Source organism: Hippopotamus amphibius, chromosome 11, assembly GCF_030028045.1.
Source record: "Hippopotamus amphibius kiboko isolate mHipAmp2 chromosome 11, mHipAmp2.hap2, whole genome shotgun sequence".
In the NCBI taxonomy this organism is placed as follows: domain Eukaryota; kingdom Metazoa; phylum Chordata; class Mammalia; order Artiodactyla; family Hippopotamidae; genus Hippopotamus; species Hippopotamus amphibius.
The window spans coordinates 101,907,779-101,923,008 of record NC_080196.1 but is presented as its reverse complement, the minus strand read 5'-3'; positions in this window follow the sequence as shown (position 1 = coordinate 101,923,008).

Here is a 15,230-nt window from a genome sequence, read left to right as displayed (position 1 = left end):
CAAAACGCAGCCAATAAATAATAAATAAGTAAATACATAAATAAATAAATAGAAATATACATTAATTCTCATATATCTGCTTTCTAGAGTTATTTTTATTTAGCTAATGTAACACACTCAAGGGAAATTTGTTCTAATCAGAAATACGGTCACTATTGGATGCCCAATGTCCATTTGCATCCTCTCTAAGAAATGGTAGCACTGTTCTCAGTCAGCTCTGAGTCCTGTTGTTTAGTTTTACACAGTTACCAAAACTCTTGCTTTTCTATCCTCTAGGAATTATATTTACCCCTTGAAGGTATGTGTAACCAAAAAAACCTCCTCCAAGGGGAAAAAATTAAAGAAAAAACATTGGTCAGAGAATTTAGTATCCAAAGTATTGGAGCGGGGAGGGATTGAAAAGTCTTCATACACACCTGCCAGATTTGGTATGAAGGATTACTAAATTGGGAGGAGAAAGCAAATAATGAATTATGTTAAAGTATCTCAACATGAAGAAAAAGAAAGTACATTCCAGCCTCAAAAAACAGTGGGTCCTTTTTTTGGGGGGTGGGGAGAAGAATGCAGAATATAATTTCTACATAGAGAAACTATTTCAGGCATAGTGTCCATAATCTAAAAGGCATCATATTCCATTGTATCCAAAATAATAAAAATCAGAGTTGAGGGGAGAGCAGAAGAGCAAGGCTCCACACTGTGATCCATCCCTGGTTCCACCTCCAAAACTTCAATAAAGTTACTAAATTTGGGGGTGAGAGGAGAGAAAGAAATGAGAGTTCATAAAAAGTAAACAGTCCCCTGAACACCAAATCAACTGGCACCTCAGAGCTATAACACAGGCAATGATAAGGGCAATGAGACTTGTACTTGGAGTTTGCTGGTGTCGGGGAACATCATCCAAACCATCCGAGCCAGCCCACCCTATACACTTTCCCTGAAAAAGAAAAAGATTTCAGTTAAAGACAAGTGTTTCCAGACACCCATGAAATCACAGCTTCTCCTACTTAGAGTGGGGAATAGGCCAGTATCTTGAAACTATGTAACTCACAAATGCCCCCCACCCTTTAAAATGTTCCAAATGTACAATCTAATGCCACATTTCTGACTAGCCACACTTTTAAAAGAATCACATCTTCAAATGCTAAAAGATAATCCCGAAAAGAAACAACAGATGTAAAAGTTGCAAACCCTGATGCCAACTTGTTAAAATATTTTCACAGCTAAGTATAGAAAAAGAGAACATAATTTTCAATTTACTGCCACGGTTTATTTTATGCTGTGTGATTTATAACTGACTTGCTATGTTTTGCATCTAGGTTAATCCTGTTTGCATCCTTAGATCCGAGATAAAAGAAACCATCTTTGGCATTTTTTTCTAATATAAGCAGTTGGAATTTTAATGGAGGTAGGAATTGATAGCAGGATTGGTTTCAGTCTGAATTGTTAAGGGCTCAGCTGTGTCCAGAAATAAATGCAGAAAGATGCAATATACAGTGTAATACATTTAGTTAGTACATTATGAACAAGGAATCTAATTATAGTTTCACATTTTTATATCCCTTGAGCTACTAGTGGTTTACCATCCCTCAATTGCTCACTATTTACTCATTCTGTTTTTTACTGCGAGGGACCCATTTAGCAAATTACTGCTCTTGTACACTAAATGGGCCCCAGGTGGCCAAACTGAATTCATATGCTCCCTGCTCACTGACAGGATGAGACCTTCTCCGCTCGCTAAAGCCTCACTCCTCCCTCACAAACTTACCATCTGAACTCTGTCAAGAGCTTGGAGTGCCACCATCATTTTAGGTAGTCTATTTTATAGATATGCCTTGATAACTTTTCAGATTTTAGTACACACTTTTTTATCCCATAATTCTTTGTCTCTCATTCCTCACATCCTGCGTCACAGAAATAAACGAGATGTATTTGTCATCACAACAATGATGTATCAGACCAAAAAATAGAGGCCATGTAATCCCACCACTTCTGGTAACAATATAAATTACCTGGGACATTCATTCAACAAGTATTTATTAAGCTTTTATATGTAGGCACTATTTACCCCCAAGAAATAGTACAGACAAAAATACCTGCCCTAAGAAAGCTTACATATAGGCATTGTCATTTTTTTTTAACCTTTAGTTAAAATTGACCTACTTTCTTCTTTTGTATAGATGGTTCTTGTTTCAGGGAAATGGGATATATGAAAATCTAAATATATAAATTATATATTCGGGTATAACTATTTCTTCCCAAAGTATTGTTTACTCTTTCTCTTGTATGAATTCATCATACAATTGCGTTAAATACCGGGCTCCTATAATATGAATACATTTTAAATATATTAATTGTAAAAACTGATTTATACTCAGCTTTTTAAAATCCATTCTGGTTGACTTTGGTGTACCTCAAAAAACTGGTACAAGAGTGTAAAGCAATTATATTCCAATAAAAAAATAAAAATAAAATAAATAAATAAATAATCCATTTTGGGTTCTAACAAGTGCCTAATACCTCTTTGCATCAAGATTCATGTCTAACAACTATCCTTCCTACATCATCCCAAGGCATCTCCCCCTGAATCTTCCATGACCGAAAACAGAAAAGTATCCTCCAGATGATTCCCCTATACTTATAGTTGTTAATTATGCCCTGAAGAATCAGCATGGGAATTCTCCTTTTTTGCCCCAAAACAGATTATAGGAGACACACTCAATCCCTAGAAATCTTGTTCTTTTCCCCTCTATTTCCTACCAAATTCATTGGGCTGAACTCCTAGATATATTTGTTTCTCAGGGCTACCATAACAAAGTAGCATGAACTGGATGGCTCAAGCAACAGAAATTTATTCTCTCACAGTCTGGAGGCTGAAGTCCAAAATTAAGGTGTGGGCAGAACCATACACCCTCTGAAGCCTGGGGGTTGGGCGGAGGAATCCTTTCTTGCCTGGTCCAGCTTCTGATGGGTGCCAGCATTCTTATCTGGGAGTCTGCATTACTGCAATCTCTTCCCTCTGATGTCTGAGATCACAAGGCCTTCTCCCTGTGTCTCTGTGTCCAAATATCCCTCTTTTATAAGGATACCAGTCTCTGGGTCAGGGCCCACTCTAATCCATTATGATCTCACTTTAACTTGATTGCATCTGCAAAGACCCTATTTCCACATAAAGTCACATTCTGAGGTTCCAGGTAGATGCCAATTTTGGGGGGACACACTCTCCAGCACACGAGAGGTTTTGTATGGCTACTTACGAGTGACAATCTGAAATGTATCAGACGTCCAGATTCCAGGGATTAGTAGAACCCTCTCCCCCGCTCCTTGTTCCCTCCCCCCACCCTCGTCCCACCTCCCCTAAAAAATTGATGACCAAACTAAGGTTATTTACTTTTTACTCACTCATATAAATATTTTTTGAGTCTCTGTTTTACGTCAAGCACTATGCTAGGAATCGAGTATATGGTAGTGAGTAAAACAGTTGTAAGGGCTTCCCTGGTGGCGCAGTGGTTAAGAATCTGCCTGCCAATGCAGGGGACATGGGTTTGAGCCCTGGTCCAGGAAGATCCCACATGTCACAGAGCAACTAAGCCCATACACTACAACTATGGAGCCTGCACTCTAGAGCCCTTGAGCCACAACTACTGAAGCCTGCATGCTACAACTACTGAAGCCCTCGCACCTAGAGCCTGTGCTCTGCAACAAGAGAAGCCACCGCAATCAGAAGCCTACACACCGCAACGAAGAGTAGCCCCTGCTTGCCGCAACTAGAGAAAGCCCGTGCGCAGCAACGAAGACCCAACACAGCAAAGATAAATAAACTTAAAACAAAACAAAACAAAAAACAGTTGTAAGCATTTCCCTCAAAAACATTTTTAAACTATAAATACCCTAAAAATACATTTAACACAGAAAAAGTAGGAAAGATAAATCTCAGCATAAAAGGTTCCCTTTAAATTGAATAGTTAATTTTCTGAAAACCTTTTTGCTGTATCCTTTTGCTTTTTTCTCACTTGACCGCAGATCAAGTAAAATGCCATCCCAAGCTAGTACCACATCTCAGACTTGGCATTTGGGATTCACAGTGGTAGAGTTTGCAAAGAGGTACTATCTCTAGTGCTCCTTTGTTCTGTAGCCAGTAATAGATGGTTATAGTAAATACAGAGCTGTGACCTTCAGGAATTTTATAATTTACAACCATCTGCTGCTAGATGGATCAAAATATTACCAAAAACAAAATGACCACTGCACCAGTGCCATAGAATATGTATAATCTTACCACACCACTGGTGAAAACGGGATGCCAGGAAAATCAGGCAGAGGGGATCGTGCTTAGGTAGGTGTATTAATAGTCAGATAGAATGATGGTGACAATGGCAGAATAACATTCTCAGTCTTCTACACATTCCATAATTTGAACGGTGGCTCCAGGTGATATTTGGGGAAATTTGATAATATATAAGGTTGGAAGTCAGAAAGTCCTCATTTTGGTCCTGGTTCTGTACTAGCTAGTTAACTATGACCTTGGGAAGGCATCTGACCTTCAAGGAGCCTTCAGTTACTGATTTACGAAATGAAGGAGTTGAACTAGATAGTGTCTCAAAATCTCTCCCAGCTCAAAAAAGTTCTGATTTTTGGCTGAAAGCAAAACTGTCTAAATTGGAACACTGGCAAATGTTTTTGTTAGTCACAAAGCAGAGGCCTTCACATTTAGATGATATTAATTTGAAATAAAAAGGCTCTTCAGGCGGATTCTTGCCATTTAGAAGAATTTTTAATGCATTTAAAATAACAGCAGGCTTATTCTGACATTTAAGAAAACTGCTGGGTTTTCAGTCCTTTGCGACACGAATTTGTCATGAATAAGGAGCCAATCCACGACAACAAGACCCACAGCTCCAGATTCCAAACTCCGGGGTCCTCACCAGTTTTCCCTTTTACGGTCACAGGTGGGTAGAAATCTCATTAGCACAAAGTAAGCTCAGCTCACAGAAGCTAGAACGTCAGCCCAGTGAGCACAAGCATACCAGGTGACACAGACAAGGATGCTGATAGCAGCTGCAGCTCACGATCCCACAGCCTGGGGTCAGCCCGAATGTCCATCAACAGCAAAGCAGATAAATGAGTGGCAGCGTCACTGTACACTGAAATACCAGCACGACGACAGCAGTGAATATGTTCTTACAATGCTGGGCGACATGGGTGAACCTTAAATCCATGTCGAGTGAATGAAGCCAGACAGAGCAAAATACTAACAGCCGTACAATCCCATTTACATCAAGTTCAAAAACAAGCCAAACTAATCTACCTCTTTTAAGGATACAATTTAAACGGTAAAACTGAAATGAAAAGGAAGTAAATAACTAAGACAAACCAACTAGGTGGAGGCGTGTGGGTTGTGGCTGGGAATAGCGCATATGGGGAGGTGGGGAGGGGCACCTGGGACACTGACAGTGTCCTGTGTATTGAGCTAAGTGGGTGCCTGGGTCTCTGTTTTTAAAAAGTGTGTTCAGCCGTATATTTCTGTTTTATACACTTTGCTGTTTGTGTTATATATACTCCAGAACAAAGGGGTGTGTTTTTGTTTTTTTTTGTATTTGGGTTTTTTTTTTAAGATCAACAGTATGGTTTAGTTACAATCTAAATTTCTGTGTTTTGTTGATAATTAAAAGTTTAAAGTTACGTTAAGTTTCCCACCACTTGTTTGATTCATTAAAATTTTATTTATAGTTTAAAACAATTGATAAATTAAAAATCTAACTAAATTTTACTTATTCTAAGAGTAATCAGTTCATTATAGAACGTGTGGTCAATATTGAAAACCATAAAGATGCAATAATGAGCAAAACGAGTCACTGACCCAGAGTTTTGTTCATATATTTCCTCATAGCTTTTTTCTGTATATTTTAATGGAGTAGAGATCATAATGTCATTACAATTTTCTATCCTGCTTTTCACACTCAAAACTATGCTATAAACATGAGAAAGTTTTCCATGAACAGAATTTAAATTTCTAGATAAAAATGCATCATTTTAGAGAACCATTATTGAAGCATTCTATAAAGAGTGAATTAATGATCAGGTAGGACACCATGCTGGTCCTCAGTATTTCATGCTATTTTTTGCACTATTCTACTTGTGGAAATAAAAATCTGGTTAGAGCCGACCTTGCTACAGTATCTTCCCTTATCTCCCTGTCCTTCAACCACAATTTAGCAACATTTAAATTAGGCAGTGTCTGAAGTCCTTTGTAAATGAGCTTCTGAGGAAGTGGAAATGAGGAAACTTTTACCAAGTGTCTGTAACATGCCATGATGAGGTGACCAGATTTAGCAAATAAAATACAGGACACAGTAATTGCAATATTTGGACATACTTATATGAAAAAAATAATTGAGCATATTGTTTATACTGTTTCATGCATATTTTCAAAGTCTCACAGACACATAATTCCCTGGACTCATAAAACTCAGTTTATTGCATATTGCAATAATGTAGCACATGTATTTCGGGGCTTATTGGGGAAAGTTATGGAGCCTTAGGTGTCTACTGTAAATACCAAATGATACTTAAAGCTGCCTTTATCTTTATCATTGAAGTAGATTTCTGATGAAAAAATACTGCAATGACACATCTTGTTTCTTCAAACTTAGTATGTTTCATGTGAAAATAAGGGCTCAACTGTCATTTTTCCCAGGGAGATTAAGATTGAATTTAACCTGCTGTCCTGTTATTTTAGGGTTAGGCTATGGGTTAGGGCAGGCCTGTCATGTATATTTTCTAATTTAATCTCTTCGACCCCTTTAAGAGTTCTATATGGTAAAGAAGAGCTCAGAAAGGTTCAGGATCTTTTCTAAGGTCACAGGGCTAGCAAGGGGCAAAGTAAGGACAGAAATCCCAGCTTTGTGCCACCAAGTTAGGGTTACAAATTTGGTGGCCTACCCGCTAGAACTTGGGTAATACGGATGAGACAGGGTGTTTTCGGTTTTCATTTGTTGCCCTTGTTTCTTTTTTTAAAATTGCTCACCACTCCTTTGTACTGTTACATTAGAAACGAGTACTAATTTTTTAAAAAGTGAGTCCTGGACCCAGGTGACAGTGCCAAGCTACTGAACATGATTGGAAAATGCAGCCCAGGGGAAGAGGCTTCCTACTGACACACCACCCCGCACCTCTTTCCCACCACTGTACTTTCTGAGGACAAATAAGTCAAAGGAGACTGGTTCATTTCAGTCACTCTTAGAAACTAGTTCCCTGACCAGGGATCAAACCTGTGCCCCCTACAGTGGAAGGGTGGAGTCCTAAGCACTGGACCGCCAGGGAAGTCCTGGGTATTTGTTTTGTGATGGGCTTTTTTTTTTTTTCATATTTTTGTTTAAACATGAGATAAATACTGTAATCAAAGGGTAAACCTTCCAGAACTGTTTCCTCTGGAGTCCAGGAGGAAACAGGACCACCGTGTAAGTTATCTCATCTGCTCCCACCCAGACCTGACCCCAGCCCCACAGCGTGGCACCGACCAGGCTCCCAGAACAACCAGAATTGTCTCTCTTCCATTTCCTCCTTGACTCCTTTTAGCTTTACTGCTTCTCTTCCTGACACATGCAGATTCTTTCCAGAAAGCCATGTGGCGAAACCCTCAGACACACTACTTCTCTTGCAGGGGAGGTGGAACGCCCCAGGCCCGAAATGAGGAGGTGCCCAAGGGGGCAGTGTTGGAGGAGAGGGCGTACAGGAGACAGAGTGGAGCAGACACAGGAAAAAATGACCAAGTCCCAGCCCCTGCTGTGTTCCTGAGTTCCCCATGGAGGTGGCTCTTATGACAAGAGCAGGTGAGGTATGTGGTACCATACCAAAAAGTTAACTTGAACTCTCCCGCGTTTCACTCTGGAAAATGTTTGACAATATCTATTATGGCTAAACATACACCAAATTCCACTCCCAAGCGTGATCCCCAAGAGAAATAAGTAAATATGTCCACCAAAAGATAAGGACAAAAACAGGAATACATACAGCATCTTCATTCATAAATAGCCAAAAAATGGAAAAAAACTCAAATGTCTGTCAACTGGAGAATGGGTAAATAAGTTTGGCATATAATTATACCGTGGAAGACTATCTAGTAGTGAAAAAGAACGCATTACTGAAATAGGCAACAGGGATGAATCTTAAATACATTACGCTGAACAGAAAAATACACAAAGAGCACATATTATATGACTACTGTATACCAATCAAGTTTAAGAATAGGCAAAAGTATGAAATAAGCCAGTCACAGAAGACAAAAACAGTATGAATCTGCTTATATGAGGTACCTAGATTAGTCAGATGTATAGAGACAGAAAGTAGAATGGTGGTTGCCAAGGGCTGGGGCTGGGGCAGGGTGGGAATGAGGGGAGTTGTTATTTAACGGGTACAGAGTTTTGAGTTTTGCAAGATGAAAAGAGTTCTGGAGATCGGTTGCACAGCAACGTGAATGTACTTAACACCTAAAAATGGTAAGATAGTAAATTCTATGTTATGTACATTTTAACACAATTTTTTAAAAAAGAATAAACAAAACTACTCTGATGGAAGTCACAACAGAAGTTCACCTTGGCTTGGTACGCTGACTAATGGGGTTTCTGAACTGCTGATAAATATTCTCTTTCTCAGTCTGGACTGTGGCTTGAAGGTGTGTAAGTTCACAGTACTTTATGCATAATCCTTTAATAGAAGGTTTTGTCTTTCTTTGTTTAAGATACAGGAACACTGGATTTATTTAACACATTCATTACATAAAACTCTGGGCTCTGGTCATATGAGAGAGGAGACAAGGGAGTGCTGGCAGGGTAGGTGGGCCCTGGGAAGGAGAAAGCTGGGTGAATATACGGAGACAATGTGAAAACTGGCAGCAAAGTCTGGAAGAGGAGTAGAATGGCATTTACTTTGTAACTTTGTCCAAGAGTCGTAATTTCTACATTTTCCCTGTAGGACAAATATTCTGTGCTAAAGCACATGGACTAAAATCTGTGTCTTCTAGTTTGAGCTCCATGTGAACGTATAGATCTGGACTTAATCTGAGTTGTAATTGACTCTGGACAATACAGTATTATGGTCTGAATTGTGATGGTCCAGGTATGCAGATTAACTCATTCAAGAAAGACTGACTGAGCATTTACTACATGCCAGGCACTTTGCTAAGTACAAGGAATACAGTGATGGCGCGTCATCCGTAGACCTTCCCCTCTTGGACCTAATAGGTTTGGAAGAGGAAATGCCTGCCTGCCAACCAGCATAGCTCCTATAACAGTAGATGCACTCGGGACTTCCCAGGTGGTCCAGTGGTTAAGACTCCACATTTCCAATGCAGGGGGTGCAGGTTCCATCCTTGGTCGGGGAACTAAGATCCCACATGTTTGTGCGGCCAAAAAAAAAAAAAAAAAATGTAGCTGCACTCAGCTCTTCATTAGGAATCAATTGGCTTCTCAAATTGGAATTTGTTCTTTCCTTTAGAATCACATAATCTGGACATGGAAAGAAGGATGGGTGTAGTGAAAGCAGGAGGCAAGGAGGAAAGAAAAGAGAAAGGAGCTGCTATTCCATTGAACTGGAATATAATATATACAGTTTTTGAAATTAAAAAATAGGACAAACTCAAAATCTGACAATAGGGGTTTTTTGCCCCCAGAATATTTTGAAGAATGAATATTTTCTTACTATACCTTTTTTTGTATTCTGAAGTTTGATACTAATATTAACACAGATTTTCTAGAATTAAAACCTACTTTGCTTCTGGTACTTAAAAGTTTAAAAACCTAACTGTGAAACTGATACATGTTAGATTTAAATCAAGCGAAGGGCGCTGAAGGATAACAGAGTGGGAAAGCTCATATTTATATTTTCCCTACTCAAATATAAGTACATAAATACTATTATAGTCAAAGTTGATTGATGAGATTCAGAGTGAATAGTGATACCAAAAAAAGTGAGACAAAAACAAGCTTTGGTTAATGTATTTACAATTTTTTCAAAGGTTGGAGACTCATAATCCACGACTGAAAGACTCAGGAAACTGCATAGAATTTCTAGAATAAAAATTAATTTATAGCATTTATGGTCTCTGCAGTCTGCTTCAATTCTATTTTAAATTAATTATAGTTGCAAAATGATCATAGTTTTTTATATAGAACTGAGCACAAACAAGCTTGATTTATTTATTAATATTGTAGGATAAGCACTTTCAAATGAAAAAATCTTAAGCCCATTGCAAAAAAAAAAAAAGGAAGGAAGGAAATAAAAACTGATCAAACTCTAGCCATTGTACTTTTATACATATACTAAGACAGCTTGCATTAAATTTATATCTAAAGGTCTACTAACTTACTGATTTTTTTCTTTCCCAGATTAAAGGTCACTTTCTAATACAAACTTTTTTTTTTCAGATTGGAATATAAGCAAAGAATAGGATGTGTTGCAAAAACAACACCTTGTATCTTCATAGCACATTCCTGTTGACAAAGCATCTTCGTGTCACCGGATTCTCCCAGCAAGTCTGGGAGGTAGATAAATGACAAGCATCATCAGGATACAGGTAGTTCTGATTAGGTGCTCCCACTCACAGCATTTGAAGACAAAGTCTCTGAAATGAAAGATTTTTTGAAAGTAGACATTTGTAAAAATAGCCCATACTAAGATGTACATATATTGCTATGGAGACCTGAAAAGTATCCAAGTTCAATCAAAGTGATTACCGTGTACTGCAACCTTGCCAACTGTGTAGTAATACAACTGCCTGAAAGAAGGATGTTTTAGGAGGAGGACTGTTATAATCTGAAGGGAGCCAAAGAATAAGAATTGACCCATGTTGTCCAGGAAAAAGATGTTCTCCTCAACAGTGGAGGTAAGCACACATTGTTCTGGGAGCATTGGTAAAGATCCTCAAATCAACATAGAAGAGAGGGCTGGCGGTGAAGGAAAGCTTCCTAGAAGAGGTGATGCTGAGCTGGGTCCTTGGGGACAAGGAGAGGTTAGTCATGTCAAGGGAAAGGGGTCCCAGCAGAGCATACAGCTAACTTACTCTGTGGTTTCTCTCCCTGGATTTCGCTTTCTCATCTAGAAAAGTCTATGATTCCTTGACTCAGTTTTTCATGCTGGGTGACCAAGTGCACCAATAAAAAATCAGAAACCATCCTGCTTGTGGCCAACATAAAGTTCAGTCCCCTTGTGACTCCTCATCCAGCACAAAGCTATAAAAGGCCCTTCAATGCACATGTACCCAGCAGCAGGAAGATATGTCTTTACGTCTTCTCTTTCCAATTTGCTAACACAGACGTGCAAAGCTTGTTCGAGGCCCATCTCAAAGAATGATGAAGTTCCAGTCATTGAAGGACAGCACAAGAGTCAGCAAACTGGCCAGGTTGTCCAGATGTGCAAGAAAAACATGTCATCTACACTGAATGTGTGCACCACAATTAGCAGGGCAGTACAACTGTCTAACAATCCAACTGTCCATGTATACATTCACCCCAGAAACTGGTTATCACCACGCTAAACCTGGGCAAAGACCAGGAAAAGACCGAGGAGAAATGGTAAAGGACAAATATAAGGAAGAAACTATTGAGAAAAAAACATTCATAAAATCATCTTATATACAACTTCTATTCATAACGAGACCAATTTCTGGTTAAAGAAAACAGACTGAAATATTCATTTAACTCTGACCTCTCAAGAAATCCCACAAAAATGGTAGTGGACTTTAAAAAATGATAAATAGGTGGATAGTTGATAGATAGATGGATAGATAGATAGAAAGAATGAAGAAGCATGGCACTAACATTTTTGAAGTTGAAGACCTGAAGGATGAGTGGTAACTGAGTTAGCAGAACGAAGAGATGGAATTCTGAGGCAACAGAGGGGAAAGCTGAGAGGAAGCCTCCTTTGCGGTGCAGAACTTCCTAAAGACACAGGAACACGACACCAGGTTCTTCTTGAAGGGAGTAAAGGTGGGACTTTAAAAGAGGAGGCCGCCAGCCCATGTAGGAAGCAATGATATCGCTAGATCTCCTGTAACCTTCACCTTCCCTCTGTGAAACTGGTTGCCCTTCAGAGTTTCTTCTCTGGAATAAGTAGATAAAATAGAGCCTTCTGGGTTAGGGGACACTAAGCACAATTGAAGGTGGGATTAAAGCAACATTTGACAAGGAAGGAAAAATAGTCTTAAAAACACTATACTACTCAGCAGTAGGCACGTACATAGTTAAAAGAATTGTTGAAAGTTGGCCTAACCAAAATTGTGATTTAAGTATTTGGGGAGGATGTGTGACAGAGTGCAAGCGTGTGTGGTGGTGGTGAGATAGATGATGCCTAAGATGGAAAAATGCAAGAAGGAGCAACACAGACAGGTTATTTGTGACAAGGAGGAAATACCCACTCTCAAAAAAACAAACAAACAAACAAACAAACACCAAAACTAAAAGGACTGAAAGCATTTGCTTTAAGGAGAAGGAAAAGGGGAGCAGGGACTTGCCAGGTTATGAAGGTAAAACTCTTTGATTCATTATACATAACATTGATGAAAACAAAAATTAAATTTTAAAAGTCAGAAGGGCCATATTTTTTGCTGGAAGGAGAGAAGAGGGGAAATAAGTTGGATTTAAAGTCAAGTTTCAGTTGCAGGAGAAGCAAGATATTCAGGCGATCAGAAATAAAAGCGATCAGAGCTCAGGAGGCAAGATGAGGTTTGGAACAGAGATTTTGTAATTATTTAGACTGGAAGAGAATTAGCTCTAAAGGAAAAGGGTGCTGAGAACAAAAAAAGAAGAGGCCTTGAAGAAAAACATTTTATAAATGCCATTGTGTGTGTCAGTGGAGGAAGGGATTCCATTAAAAGAGCAGGCAAGAAAATCAAGGAAAATAGGAGTTTCAATAAGGGGGGGGGGGCGGAGGGGCGGGGGCGTGTGATTAAGGTCAAGTGCCTAGGGGGTCAAAGAGGCCCAGACCATTAGAATAAACAATGAAATTTTTCTAAAGAGGGCACTCTAATCTAAGGATTATGTTCACACCCTTTAATGAGCCTTAAATTTAAAAAGGGTTTTGGGGTTTGGAAGGATCTTGTGTTTTTCCAGGACACCACACAATGCCTGTGACCCTGTTTTCAGTAAGTACACAGTTATCTTTCATGGGGCCGTCACACAAACCCTGCATTAATAGGAAAGTGAATCTTAGGGCATATTGTCACTAGCAATCCCATACAAAGCCCTGTCCCTGTTTTGTTTCCCACACAAGGGATGGCATTGTCTGTGTCAGAGACAAGCATTTGAACTGAAGTTCATGGCTTAGCTGGGCTCTTCCTCCTGGCTACACTTCCCCAGTGATTGGTGACCCGTCCTAGGCTGTGGTGTTATGACATCCCAAACAAGATGGAAGCACATGAAAACTAACCAAATGAAAGTGCTTTTCCTTGTTGTGTGTCAAAGGCTACATTCAAAATACCAAATGTTATATTAAATCTCATCTTAAGATGAAAGTAAACGTGGTGAGAGAGTTCACTATTTCACTTCGTGGAGTTGAATTCAGGGGCTTGGGGGCGAAAAGCATAATTGGTAGCAAATGTTCCCTAATCGCTCCACAAATGACTTCCTCTTTTTAGTAGAGATGGCTGTACACACTTCCACACCCTCCAAACAGATGCAAGACAACAGAAGGTCTAGTTTTGTGTTTCTCAGAAGAAACACCATGACATTTTACTGCTGAGTTTTCCGATTTGCTTGTGTCAGTTATTGCTGCCTTCCAGACGTTTCCATCTCAGACATATCAGAGGGACATATGGTTAGGAGAATGGTTTCAATTTGGAATTCAAAAAAGCTTACCCAAGGACTTCCCTGGTGGTCCAGTGGTTAAGAATCCACCTTCTGATGCATGGGACCTAGGTTTGATCCCCTGGACAGGGAAGTAAGATCCCACATGCCGCGCCCGCGGGGCAACTAAGTCCTGTGCAACGCAGCTACGGAGCCTGAACGCTCTGGAGCCCTCGGGCGCCACGAGGAAAGATCCCGCATGCCTCAAAGAAGATCTTGCGCGCCGCAACTAAGACCTGATGCAGCCAAAATAAATAAATAGGTAAATAAATATTGAAAAAACAAAACAAAAAAGGCTTACCCAAGTCCATTAACAACACCCCAAACAGCCTGATCAGCAAACATTTTTCTGCCAGTATATTTAGCAGTTTCCTTCCTGAGGTGTCAACCAAATGAATAGTCTTGGGGGGTGGGGGTGGGGAGGTCAGTTTTTCCTGAGTCCCCACGGTCAGAGTTTCTGGAGTGAGCATTAGAATGCCTCCTAATACCACTGTACATGCCTGTTTCCCCAAACAAATTATAGGAACTTCTATAAAGCAGTGAAACATCGCTTCAAAATACATATTTTGAACACAAGTGAGGGAGTGATGCAATTGACACAGATTTGTTAGAAATCTGCAAATGTTTATGATGCTTGATAAACAATCCTAGGGATAGAAAGAGGATTCATGTATGGGTAATATATTCATACACAACATCATCCTATACTCCTTTCACTCATTAAAATGTTTTTCAGACGAAAAGTACAATGATGAGGTCAGTTTTAAATGATACATAAACATTCAAGGTCCATTGACTTAGATCAATCATAAGGCCACTTTGGAAGTAAAAGACATAAGAGAGTTTTCTAGAATCTAGCCATGCTCCTCTCCATGAGTCTTCAGAGGTGGCTAGGGGTGAGGACAGAACATAGGACAAGAGGTTTATTTCCAACCCAAGTAGCAATCCTTGCTCTGCAGGTTTTGCAGGTGTAAACTTGCTCTGCAGGTATCCTGGTTTAGCAGGTATGCTTATGAAAAGTTACTGGATGGAGTTTGATACAAGCCTTGAAATGCAGTCCCTTCAGCAATGGAAAATTGTCAGATCCCTTATCAGGTGACTAGACAAGTAGGAAAGAACTTTGCAGCTGGAGAAGTCAGTCCAACCAAACCCAGAGAGAGAAACTTCTTAATGTGCTGTCTGAGAGCTGGGTAGGAAGGTAAGCCAGGTGGGAGAGAAGTGACACTTCCCCGGCCTGCTTTCAGCTGGGTACTCCCAAGTGCTTAACAAATAGTTTCTCACTTGGCCCTCCCAAAATTCCTGGGAGGAAGGCTCACTCCGAAATCCTCCTCTCAGTCCACACGTGCTCCTGCTCTGGCAGCCTCTCCGGCTCCCTCTAACTTCCTCACCTCCCGC